The following is a 12,279-nucleotide window of genomic DNA, read 5'->3' on the forward strand; positions in this document are numbered from 1 at the left end:
AAGCTCTGCTTAAGTGCCTGTTCTATACGGAGGCTTTCCTGATCCTCGCAGTTTCTACTGCACAAGGAACTTTTAAAGTTCAATTTATTTAATTTCTACAGATGTATATAAATTTATATTTAATTTCTATATACTTAAATTTATATTTAACTTCTATTAACTTCATATTTATTTGTGTCTATACCATTTTCCCTGGAGAACGTAAATTTCCTGGAGGACATAGAACTTTTTTTTTTGCATTTTTAACCTTAGTACTCAGCACAGGTCTTAGCACATACTAGACATTTAATAAATTCTTATTGATTAATTGATTAGTTCACTTCTTAGTTTCCCTAGGCCATGGTACTGATCATATTTTTCTCTTATGGCTCTTTTCTTTCTACTTCCCAGGAATATCCTTGGGCTTTTTTTTGCATGTATTTGATGAAACTCCTTGTGATAGAACAAAAAACCCTAGATTCACTTGAGGCGGGCCGCCTTTGCTCTGGGCATGAGGCACATCCCCTCTTTGTGGCTCATATTCCTGCCCTAATATTTTATGAAGAGTTGTATAATACATGCTTGGTTTTGTTGGGTCTCTTGAATTAGGTCTATATATAATTTACATATATATAAATTTCCCAAACACATGTAATATGTATATATACACACATATGTACACATACATGTATGTACATATGTATATATATACATGGCATAGAGCCATATTCTGATATATATGCTATCTGTGTCTATCTCCCCATCTCTCAAACCTAACCCTAATTAGACATGAAACCTGATGTCTTACAGACATATTAAATTCAAAATATTGAAAACAGAACTCTTACCCTCCATATGCTTCCTTTCTTCTAAACCTCCCATTTCTGTTGGAAATACCACCATTCTTCCAGGCTCCTGGGTTCATAATCTCAGTCATCCTTGATTCCTCACTTTCCCTTACCCCACCTATCAAATTAATTGCCAAATCTTGCTATTAGCAACTCCACAAAACATCTCTTGAATCTGATCTCTTCTCTTTGCCCACACAGCTAGCACCTTAGTTCGGGCCCTTATAAACTCCCACCTAGACCAACGACCTCCCAGTTAGTCTCCTTGACTCAACTCTCAGCTTCAATCTACCTTCCACATTGCTGCCAAAGTGATGATCCTTAAACAAGTTCTGACCATATCACTCCCTTATTCAATCATCTCCAGTGATTGCCTTCCAACTTGACCCTAACCTATCTTCTCAGCCTTATTAGACTTCACTCCCCTTCCTGTACTCTGAAAGAGTCAAAATGACCTTCTCTCTGTTCTTCACATTGCAGTACTTCATGTCTTATGATTTTGTATTGAATACATTGCCTCGTCACCTCTACCACAGAGTCCCTGTCTTGCTTGCTTCACAGACCCAGCTAAAGTGCCACCTTCTAATGTTAACAAAGTCTTTCTGGATTCTCTCTACTAACACTCTTTTATTTAGTAGTCTTGCATTTTATATTTATTTATTCTTTTTTTAATTTTTATTTTTTTTTAAATTTATTTATTTAACTTTTAACATTCATTTTCACAAAATTTTGGGTTCCAAATTTTCTCCCCATTTGTCTCCTCCCCCACCCGAAAACATCGAGCATTCTGATTGCCCCTATCACCAATCTGCCCTCTCTTCTATCATCCCTCCCTTCCCTTGTCCCCATCTTCTCTTTTGTCCTGTAGGGCCAGATAACTTTCTATACACCATTACCTGTATTTCTTATTTCCTACTAGCAAGAACAGTACTCAACAGTTGTTCCTATAACTTTGAGTTCCAGCTTCTTTTCATGCCTCCCTCCCCACCCATTCCCTTTGGGAAGGCAAGCAATTCAATATAGGCCATATCTGTGTAATTTTGCAAATGTCTTCCATAATAGTCATGTTGTGTAAGACTAACTATATTTCCCTCCATCCTATCCTGTCCCCCATTGCTTCTATTCTCTCTTTTGATCCTGTCCCTCCCCAAGAGTGTTGACTTCAGATTGCTCCCTCCTCCCACTGCCCTCCCTTCCATCCTCCCCCTCACCCTGCTTATCCCCTTCTCCCCCACTTTCCTGTATTGTAAGATAGGTTTTCATACCAAAATGAGTGTGCATTTTATTCCTTCCTTTAGTGGAATGTGATGAGAGTAAACTTCATGTTTTTCTCTCACCTCCCCTCTTTTTCCCTCCACTAAAAAGTCTTTTGCCTGCCTCTTTTATGAGAGATAATTTGCCCCATTCCATTTCTCCCTTTCTCCTCCCAATATATGTCTCTCTCTGCTTGATTTCATTTTTTAAAGATATGATCCCATCCTATTCCATTCACTCTGTGCTCTCTGTCTCTGTGTGTGCGTGCGTGCGTGTGTGTATGTGTGTGTGTGTGTGTGTGTGTGTGTGTGTGTATGTAATCCCACCAACTACCCAGATACTGAAAAGTTTCAAGAGTTACAAATATTGTTTTTCCATGTAGGAATGTAAACAGTTCAACTTTAGTAAAGTCCCTTATGACTTCTCTTTGCTGTTTACCTTTTCATGCTTCTCTTCATTCTTGTGTTTGAAAGTCAAATTTTCTTTTCAGCTCTGGTCTTTTCATCAAGAATGCTTGAAAGTCCTTGATTTCATTGAAAGACCATTTTTCCCCCTGAAGTATTATATTCAGTTTTGCTGGGTAGGTGATTCTTGGTTTTAATCCTAGTTCCTTTGACTTCTGGAATATCCTATTCCACACCCTTCAATCCCTTAATGTAGAATCTGCTAGATCTTGTGTTCAAATACTTGAATTGTTTCTTTCTAGTTGCTTGCAATATTTTCTCCTTGACCAGGGAACTCTGGAATTTGGCCACAATATTCCTAGGAGTTTCTCTTTTTGGATCTCTTTCAGGTGGTGATATGTCGATTCCTTGAATACTTATTTTACCCTCTGGTTCTAGAATCTCAGGGCAGTTTTCCTTGATAATTTCATGAAAAATGATGTCTAGGCTCTTTTTTTGATCATGGCTTTCAGGTAGTCCCATAATTTTTAAATTTTCTCTCCTGGATCTATTTTCCTCACATTATCTTCCATTTTTTCATTCTTTTGGTTTTGTTTTGTGATTTCTTGGTTTCTCATAAAGTCATTAGCTTCCATCTTTTCCATTCTAATTTTGAAAGAACTATTTTCTTCATTGAGCTTTTGAACCCTCTTTTCCATTTGGCTAATTCTGCTTTTTAAAGCATTCGTCTCCTCATTGGCTTTTTGAATCTCTTTTGCCAATTGAGTTAGCCTATTTTTCAAGGTGTTGTTTTCTTCAGCATGTTTTTGGGTCTCCTTTAGCAAGGTGTTGACCTGCTTCTCATGCATTTCTTGCATCTCTCTCATTTCTCTTCCCAGTTTTTCCTCCACCTCTCTAACTTGATTTTCAAAATCCTTTTTGAGCTCTTCCATGGCCTGAGCCCATGGTATATTTATTTTGGATGTGTGGGATACAGAAGCCTTGACTTCTGTGTCTTTCCCTGATGGTAGGCATTGTTCTTCCTCATCAGAAAGGAAGGGAGGAGATATCTGTTCACCAAGAAAATAACCTTCTATGGTCTTATTTTTTTTTCCATTTTCTGGCCATTTTCCCAGCCAGTGACTTGACTTCTGAGTGTCCTCTCCATACCCACCACACCTCCAGATCTGCCCAGCCAGTGCTTGGGGTCTGAGATTCAAATGCTGCTTCCCAGCCTCAGGGCTATTGGCGGGGCGGGCTGCTATTCAGTGTGAGATTAAGTTCAGCTTCTCAAGGCTCAGTTCCCTCAGGGGGTTTATGCGGAGACCTTCAACAAAGGATCTGAGCTCCTGCCTGCTTTGGGAGCCCTTGTCTGCTGTCGCCTCTGCTGCTGCCTCTGCTGCTGCCTCCCAAGGGGTCCTGAGTTATGGGGGACACCCCTCTCCTCTCTCGGCCAGCCAAAGAGACCCTCTCACTGAGCTTCAGCACCTGTGGGTGGGGGGCCCATGTGGCAGCTGGAGATCCCGCTCAGATCTGCTTCTCTCAGTGCCATGCAGCCAAGGCAGGGCTGGGCTCTGCTCTGGGTCCGGGATGCGACGGATCTTTTGTGTCAGTTTTTCAGGGCTCTCTGGAACAGAAATCTCCTCCACTCTGTTGTTCTGTGACTTCTGATGCTCCAGAATTTGTTGGGAGTTCTTCTTTACAGATATTTTATGGGTTGTGAGTTCGGAGCTAGCATACGTGTATCTTTCTACTCCGCCATCTTGGCCCCTCCTCCCTATTTATTCTCTTTATATTTTTCTACATATGTTTATCTATGTCCTTGTCTTTGGCTGCTTCATTAGAATGTAAACTCATTTAGAGTACAGATTGTTTCAATCATTGCATTTTTATCCCACGGTGACTGGCATGTAATAGGTACTTAATAAATACTTGTTGATTGATTGTAGCATCATAAATGGTAAAACGATCATCCACTTAGGTGACAACTCTTTCCTTTAGGAGGAGGAGTGAGGCTGGTGACCTTGCACAGCCCTCCCTCACTCAAAACAAAGTCAAGTGCCAGTCATGTCATCATTTCTCTGATGGCATGATCTTCTTTGGCAATGAAGGATGAACACAATCTGTCAATAGATGCAGCTGGCTGAATGGGGACCGAAGTAGCTGGGTAACTCAATTCCTCCTTTCTTTCTGCCTCTCCCTCCCCTTCCTTCTCCTCTCCAAAGGATGACCAAAAGATGTCCAGTTAATATGAGTTTTACTGGCGCCTTGCCTTGCCTTGCCCCAAACCTTAAACCTGCACTCTGAAGCTGGCACACCAATGGACCCTTGCCTAAGGGCTCTTCTGGACCCTCCTAGCTTTAGAATAACTGTTGCTGCTTCCCTCCCAACCTGATGTCTTTCCTTTTCTTGGCCTCATTAAAGGAGCCATGCCCTGGCTACTTTTTTTTTTTTAAACTGAATTATTTTATTTGTTTTCAGTGTTCGACAACCATTTCCATATATCTTAGATTTTTCCACAACCTCCCCACTCCCTCCCTGAGACAGCATACAACGGAAAGATTTATATGAACTGATGTTGAGTAAAAGGAGCAGAACCAGAAGAACTTTGTACACAGCAACAACCAAAGTGTGTGAGGAATTTTTCTGGTAGACTTAGTACTTCATTGAAATGCATGAACTCAAAAAATTTCCAATGGACTCTTGAGGCAAAACACCTTCCACATCCAGAGAAAGAAATATAGAATTGGATCGCAGATAGAAACAGACCATTTTCTTTTGTATTATGTTTTGTTTAATTTTGTTTTATGGTTTCTCCCATTCATTTTAATTCTTCTACGCAACATGCATTTAATAGGAATGTACATGTAGAACCTATATAAGACTGGGTATTTCTTAAACAGGCCTATTCAATGAATGGGCATTGCCTCACCCTAAGTGAGCACCTGCAAAGATCTTGGCCTAAAGGGCCCAAAGTCTCCTGGTGCATCCTGGGTCATCTCCAGTCATCCTGATGGATATCTGGTCACTGGATTCAGATGGCTATGAAGGAGAACTGAAACTGGTGACCTGCACAGCACTCCCTCACTCAAAACAAAGTCAAGTGCAAATCATGTCATCATTTCCCTGATGGCATGGTCTACTTTAGCAATGAAGGATGAACACAAACTCTTTCCTTTTCTATATGTAGCACCCCTCTGGGCTCCTCTCCCACCACCCCCAATACAAACCAAACTCACAGTCAAAAGTTGAGTCCCCAGTGGGACAACTGGTCCCAGCTTCAAAGAAATTTTGGAGTTTGTACTCCTAAAACCGTAACCCACAAGCCTAAAGGGGTATGCTTGCCTGTAATAGTCAGCCTTTAGAAATAATTAGCTCAAAGCAAAGGCATTTGCTGTAATGTTATAGTAAAAACAACAGTAACAATACATTCCCCTCCCTTCCATAAACTTGCGTCTTGCTTTCTCACAAATGCACACATCAAAACTGGGAAGAATGAGCCCACACATAGCATTCACTAGAACAGAGGCACATGAGAAGAGAAAATTCACAGTCCAGGCACTTCACACATCTGAATTCAAAGGGTACTGTCCTTTCTCCTTTTGTGGTGTCTTCATGCTTCTTCTCTGGGCTCAGCTTCTTAGTGGGGCAGGCTGCACAAGTTGTCTCCTTAGGATCATTGTTTTCCATAGTGATTGTTGTTGGGTAGGTAGAGCTAACCCTCTCAAGTCACAGAACTCATTTGGTCTTGTATCCTTACTCACTAAGCCTCCTTCCTACTGAGTATAGTGTCTCCAACTAAGTGGGATGCTTGCCTTTCTTGATAGATGCGTTAGAGTGAGGGAGAGAGGGAAAGAATGATTTCCTCTCAAGGATCTTTCATAGCTCCCTCTTTTTATGACTCAGAGTTCTCATTCTTTACATCTGTTTCCTCCCTGGACCTTCTTGTTAATAAACTATGTCTTGCTTTTAAAAGGCCCCGGGAACATGATCAATCTTTTGGCCACCTGATGACTAGCTACTTTCTAATTCCATCAAACCTGACTAAAGAAAAGTTGCACTCCATATAAAGGAGGAACAGTATAGACATTTCTTTATATATTATTTGAGATCGTAACACCTCATTGTATTGGATACTAGCTCATCATTTGCTATAATTTTATCAACTGGACTAGGAGTGAATCAATTGATCTAGGGTTTCTTGGGCAACTTCTCCCTACCTCCCACTGTCAACATCACATATAAAATCCATAAGCCTCTTTTGGCCTCTGAGAATTGCCCTGTTATGAAGGTTATTTTGAATCTGGTGTCCTATAGAATAGAAATAGTCCACAGAGAGATCAGTGGAGTGGGGTATGCCAGGTCTGAGGGTATCACAGACGCCACCTTCCTCCTTCTCTAGAGACCTGAAGACCGGAACACCCAAGGACCTGCTTTCTGAACTGGTGGCATCTTTCCTTCCTTGTTCCTGCTCTTTGATACTCCTGCCCTAGGTGTTTTGCTTCAGTTCTTCATTTAAGTGAAAATGTGCTATAATGAAAGGTCTTTTATTTTACGTATTACTGCTTTATCTTGTTCTTTTGTGAAAACCCCTCTAAGATCCAAAATTGCTATTAAGGACTGGAGCAGAAACTAGTGCTGTGAGCAGTGGAGAATTTACAAAACATCAGAAGAGCAAAAACTCTACATTTGATTTCATTTTTTTTTGAGCTGCAGTCCAGAGTTCTCTTGCAAGCAACCTAACTCCATTTCTGGCAGTCTTGGGAGGATGCCTGCAAATCCTCCAGGGGGTGTCAAAGGATGCTTCTGATTAAGTTCTAACCTGTGGCTAGCCTCTCTGTTCCCAGTTCTAGTTCCCCTGAGCTATGATTGGCATCATCTGACTGCGAAGAGCAGAGGGGAGTGTTGGCCAGACAGGACTAAGCTCCTCAGGAGAAATGTTTGAAGATGGGAGATGAAGGATTTGGGCCAGTTTTAACAACTGGTTCAGGGATTAAGGGAGGAAGCCATACCTACGCATCATGATCCTTTAGTGACATTCATCATCCCCTTACCCTTATACTTCAGTCAACCAGTGACTGAAGGGGCTCCTTTGGCTTCCATCCCCCTTTCTGCATGTGTTCTCTTTTTATCTTATTAAACCTTTTTAATAGCTGTTAATATTATCATTTCATGGTGTAAGAGAGTGGATCAAAGGAATCCCTGATGAAGTTAAGAACTTTCCCAATAAACCTTTTGAGATTATAGGGCACAGGGCATTCATCATAAGCTCCTAATCAAATTGGAGAGATTTCACCCTTCTTTGTGCCCCCCTCCAAACTAATGAGAAGGCAGAAATGAGGCACTATTTAGTGGCAATTTATATAGGTCACTCATATGAGTTACCTTATAAGGAGCACATTAGTAACTGACTGAGGCTCAACTGTTCTTTCCTTTGACCAATAAAAACAAGGTGGCCACATTTTTTGATGAGCTTTTTGAGAACTTACTCCTTCTTCCAGGATGTAGCAAATTGGAGAAGAGAATTTTTGCCTTTCTTCTTCTTCCTATTGGGAGTAGTAATGGTGACTTACATCAGAAATACATGGCCATGTAAAACATAGGCTTACATGAAACTTAAGAAGAGAGAATAAGGACATTTTCTGGACACTGAATTCTGAACCAGATGCTCTACAGACATATTAAACTCAACATATCCAAAATTCAACTCATTATCTTTCCCTCAAAATTTTCCCCTCTTTATTTTCCCTGTTACTGTGGAGGGTACCACCATCCTCCCAGTCACCCGAGCTCCCAATATAGTTTTCATCCTTGATTCCTCATGCTCTCTCACTCCCCATATCTAATCTATTGCCAAGTCCTGTCAATTATATCTCCACAATATCTCTTGTATAGGTCTCCTTCTCTTCTCTGACAATGCCACCATCCTGGTATAGGTCCTTAACCACCTTATTCCAGGACTATTGCCATCACCTTCTGATTGGTCTCTCTAACTCAAATGTCTCTCAACTCCAGGGCATCCTCCACTCAGCAGTCAAATTGGTCTTCCTAAAATATCAAGTCTGACCATGTTACACTTCCCCTTTCCAAAAAACTCCAGTGTTTCCCACTTACCTCCAGGATCAAATATAAAATCTTCTGTTTGGATTTTAAATGACTTCATAACCCGGCAGCTTCTTTCCTTTCCAATCTTCTTATACCCTTCTCCCTTCTGTGTTCTCTGTGATTCATTGACAGTTAATGCTTTCCTGTTCCTCAAGGGTGAGCTTCTAGAGAAGAAGACTGTTTTGTGCCATTCTTTGAATTACCATCACTTAGAACAGTGCTGGCATGCACTAAATGCTTAATAAATGCTTGTTGATTTGGTTTGATTTAAATTCTAATCTCCTAGGCCCAGGAGGGAATTTTTGATTCTTTAGGCAGCATTCACCTGGAACTTAGCCTTCTAGCAGAAGAACATTTCCTAAACAGTACCAGCTTTGAGAACTACCCTCATGAGTAGCCTCAAATCCGAGAGATCTTTTGTGTGAAAGTTTGGTCAAGAGAGGGATTTCCTGAGGCATCTTACTCCTTAGAGAAAAAAAAGAGGACTCTTTTATATGGTCCCTGAATGGCAAAACTAGTGAGTTACTCAGTGCTGAATCAATGAGAAAGAATTTCTTTCTTCACTAAGCTCCAAAGCATACTTAAGTACTATGAGTTTTGAGGAGATGCTCTAAGTCTTTGGAGGAAGATAGAGAAACCTCAAGTTCAGTGCCCATCTGAGGTGGAGAACTGATGCATTGAGTGATTTTTGTTACTATACATATCCATGTTGAGAAAGAGATCTTCAGATACTAGGGAAATGGACCAAGAGCAGGCCAAGCACTCCAGTTACCAGGGTAAGAGGAAGTCCTAGTCCCAGACCCATATCCAGTCTCCACCAGATCCATACCTAGCACTTTGATGGGAGTAGGTGGCAATGGGAAGCTTTGATATGCCTTAGTCATTTCCAGGTTGCAGACCCAGCCTGTACACAGGATGGCATTCAGGATAGGGAAGTCCTGGCTGGTGTACTGAGAAAGGAGGATGTTCAACTCAGAAGCAAGCCGAATGAGGTGGCTCAAATTTCTGACTCAGAGTAGGATCTTATTTCTAGCACCTACCCCAGCCTGTAGAGGGATAATCATGCAATTCAGTGCAATGCAATACAATACAATGCACATTTGTTAAGTGCTTACTATGTGCCAGGCACTGTATTAAGCAATAAGAATACAAATTAAAAAAAAGGAAGATGGCTCCGGCCCTCAAGGCAGTTACAATCTAATAGGGAAGGGAACAAGAAGGAAGCTAAATGACAAGGGGGAGGGGCAGGTAGAGGAGAAGGTAGACAAGCACTAGAAGTATCATGATGGTAGAGTGGAATCCAAAGAATGCAAATTTTGAGAAGTGAAGAGTTTTTTAGACTTCTGAACTCTCTTTACTAGACTTTGGGAGTCTTTTTTTTTTTTTTGCTCTACTCTTTAGCCCCCCCCCCCCCATCTCCCCCAATCTGAGGAACAGAGGCTACTGAGGATTCTGAAGAGATGTGTACTAAAACTGAAGCAATCTCCTTTGATGATGATTCACTCTAATACTGAGGTGCTCAGATATTGAAAATAGTCCAGGTGTGAAATGAGAAGGACCTACTCCATGGTGGTGGCAGTATCAGAGAAGAGATGGGGTATTCAAGAGATGCTTCAAAGGCAAACTTAACAGACTTTGGCAACAGATTGAATATGGGAGTGAGAAATAGTGAAAAGCTGAGGATATCCAGGTTGTGAACCTAGGGGACTGGATAGTGGCTGCCTTGATAATAATAAAGAAATTTGGAAGAGGGAATTCTTTGGGAAAAGATATTGAGTTCAGTTTTGACATGTCAGGTTTAAGATGTCTAATTGTCAATCAGAGATTCAAGACTGGAGGTCAGCAGAGAGGTTGTAGTTTGACATGTAGATCTGAAAACCAGTAGCATAGAGAGGATAATTGAATCTATGAGAGCTAATGAAACCACCAAATGAAATAGTATGGGGGTAGAAGAGAAGGGGCCCAATCCAAAGATAATAGAGTAGAGTTATAAGGAGGGAAGACTAAACCATATTTGCCTTGAGCTGGACCAATTTTCTAGTTAAAGAAATCATCTAGATAAAGGATTATTTGAAATTTGCCTGGGAAAATTCATACATACAATAGGAAAGTGATCAGGATTTGCCCTGGATTAGACCACACTGGGAGCGCTGAAAGCTTGCAAATCCCTAGTCTTTCTTTGAGATCCTACAACATTCGACACAATACTCAATATTCCAAACAGTACTCAATATTCTCAACAGTAGAACTAGATCTTCCCTCCAGAAGTGTTACAAAGCCTTACCGGTCAGGAAGTAGACTGAAAGAATAACTAACAAACAAACAAAAAAAAATATGTCCACCATGAAGAGATAGTATAGTCATAGGGATCCTCAAGACACAAAGCTAGAAAAGAAAGACCTAAAACATATACAAGCAGAGCTTCAGAGAAAAACAAAGGTTGGGCACAAGCTTACTAGAATTCCTGAAAGAGGTGAAGTAAGAGTTAAAAAGATGTTTCTATAAATGAAATGAGATCACTTGAGGAAAAAAATTGAAAAAGAAATGAGAGTTATGGAAGAAAGAACTAGAAAGGGTTTGCACAAAATCTTACCTAAGAAACAAACTCTGAACAAAGACTGAAAAAATATAACAAAATATAAGGTATAAAATAACTAACCTAAAGATATGAAGATGAAGAAATTAAGGCTATCTATAGTCATATGAAAAAATGCTCTAAATCACTATTGATTCAAGAAATGCAAATTAAAACAACTCTGAGGTACTGCATCACAGCTATCAGATTGGCTAACATGACAAAACAGGAAAATGATAAATATTGGAGAAGGTGTGGGAATATTGGAACACTAATGCATTGTTGGTGGAGTTGTGAACTGATCCAACCATGCTAGAAAGCAGTTTGGAAATATGCCCCAAAGGTTATAAAACTGTGTAAACCCTTTGATCCAGCAATACCACTACTGGGTTTTTATCACAAAGAGATCATAAAAATGGGAAAGGGACTCACACGTATAAAAATATTTATAGCAGCTCTTTTTGTGGTGACCAAAAATTAGAAAATGAGGAGATGCCCATCAATTGCAGAATGGCTAAACAAATCATGGCATATAAATATAGTGGAATACTATTGTGCCATCAGAAATGATGAGCAGGTTGATTTTAGAAAAAATTCTGGAAAGACTTACATGAATTGATGCTGAGGGAAGTGAGCTGAACCAGAAGAATATCGTACACAGAAACAGCAACATTGTGCAATGACCATCTTTGATATACTTAGCTCTTCTCATAGATGCCATGATCAAAGTCAATTCCAAAAGACTTATGATGGAAAATGCTATCCTCATCCAGAGAAAGAACTATGAGTCAGAATGTAGATTGAAGCACACAATTTTTTCTCTTTTTTTCTTCCTTGTGGTTTTTCCTTTTTGTTCTGATTCTTCTTTCACAACATGACTAATGTGGAAATATATTTAATATATTGCACATGTATAGCCTATATCAAATTGCCTGCTGTCTTGGGGAAGGGGAAAAGGAGAGGGGTAAATTTAGAACTCAAAATCTTATAAAAGTGAATGCTGAAAACTAAAAATAAATAGATATTTAAAAATACAAAAAAACCCCACTGACCTGGAAAACAGATAGAGGAGAAATAAAATTAAGAATCATCAGACTATCTGTACATCATGACCAAAACAAGAGCCTAAGATATT

This window comes from Notamacropus eugenii, chromosome 1 (assembly GCF_028372415.1).
Source record: "Notamacropus eugenii isolate mMacEug1 chromosome 1, mMacEug1.pri_v2, whole genome shotgun sequence".
NCBI classification, from domain to species: domain Eukaryota; kingdom Metazoa; phylum Chordata; class Mammalia; order Diprotodontia; family Macropodidae; genus Notamacropus; species Notamacropus eugenii.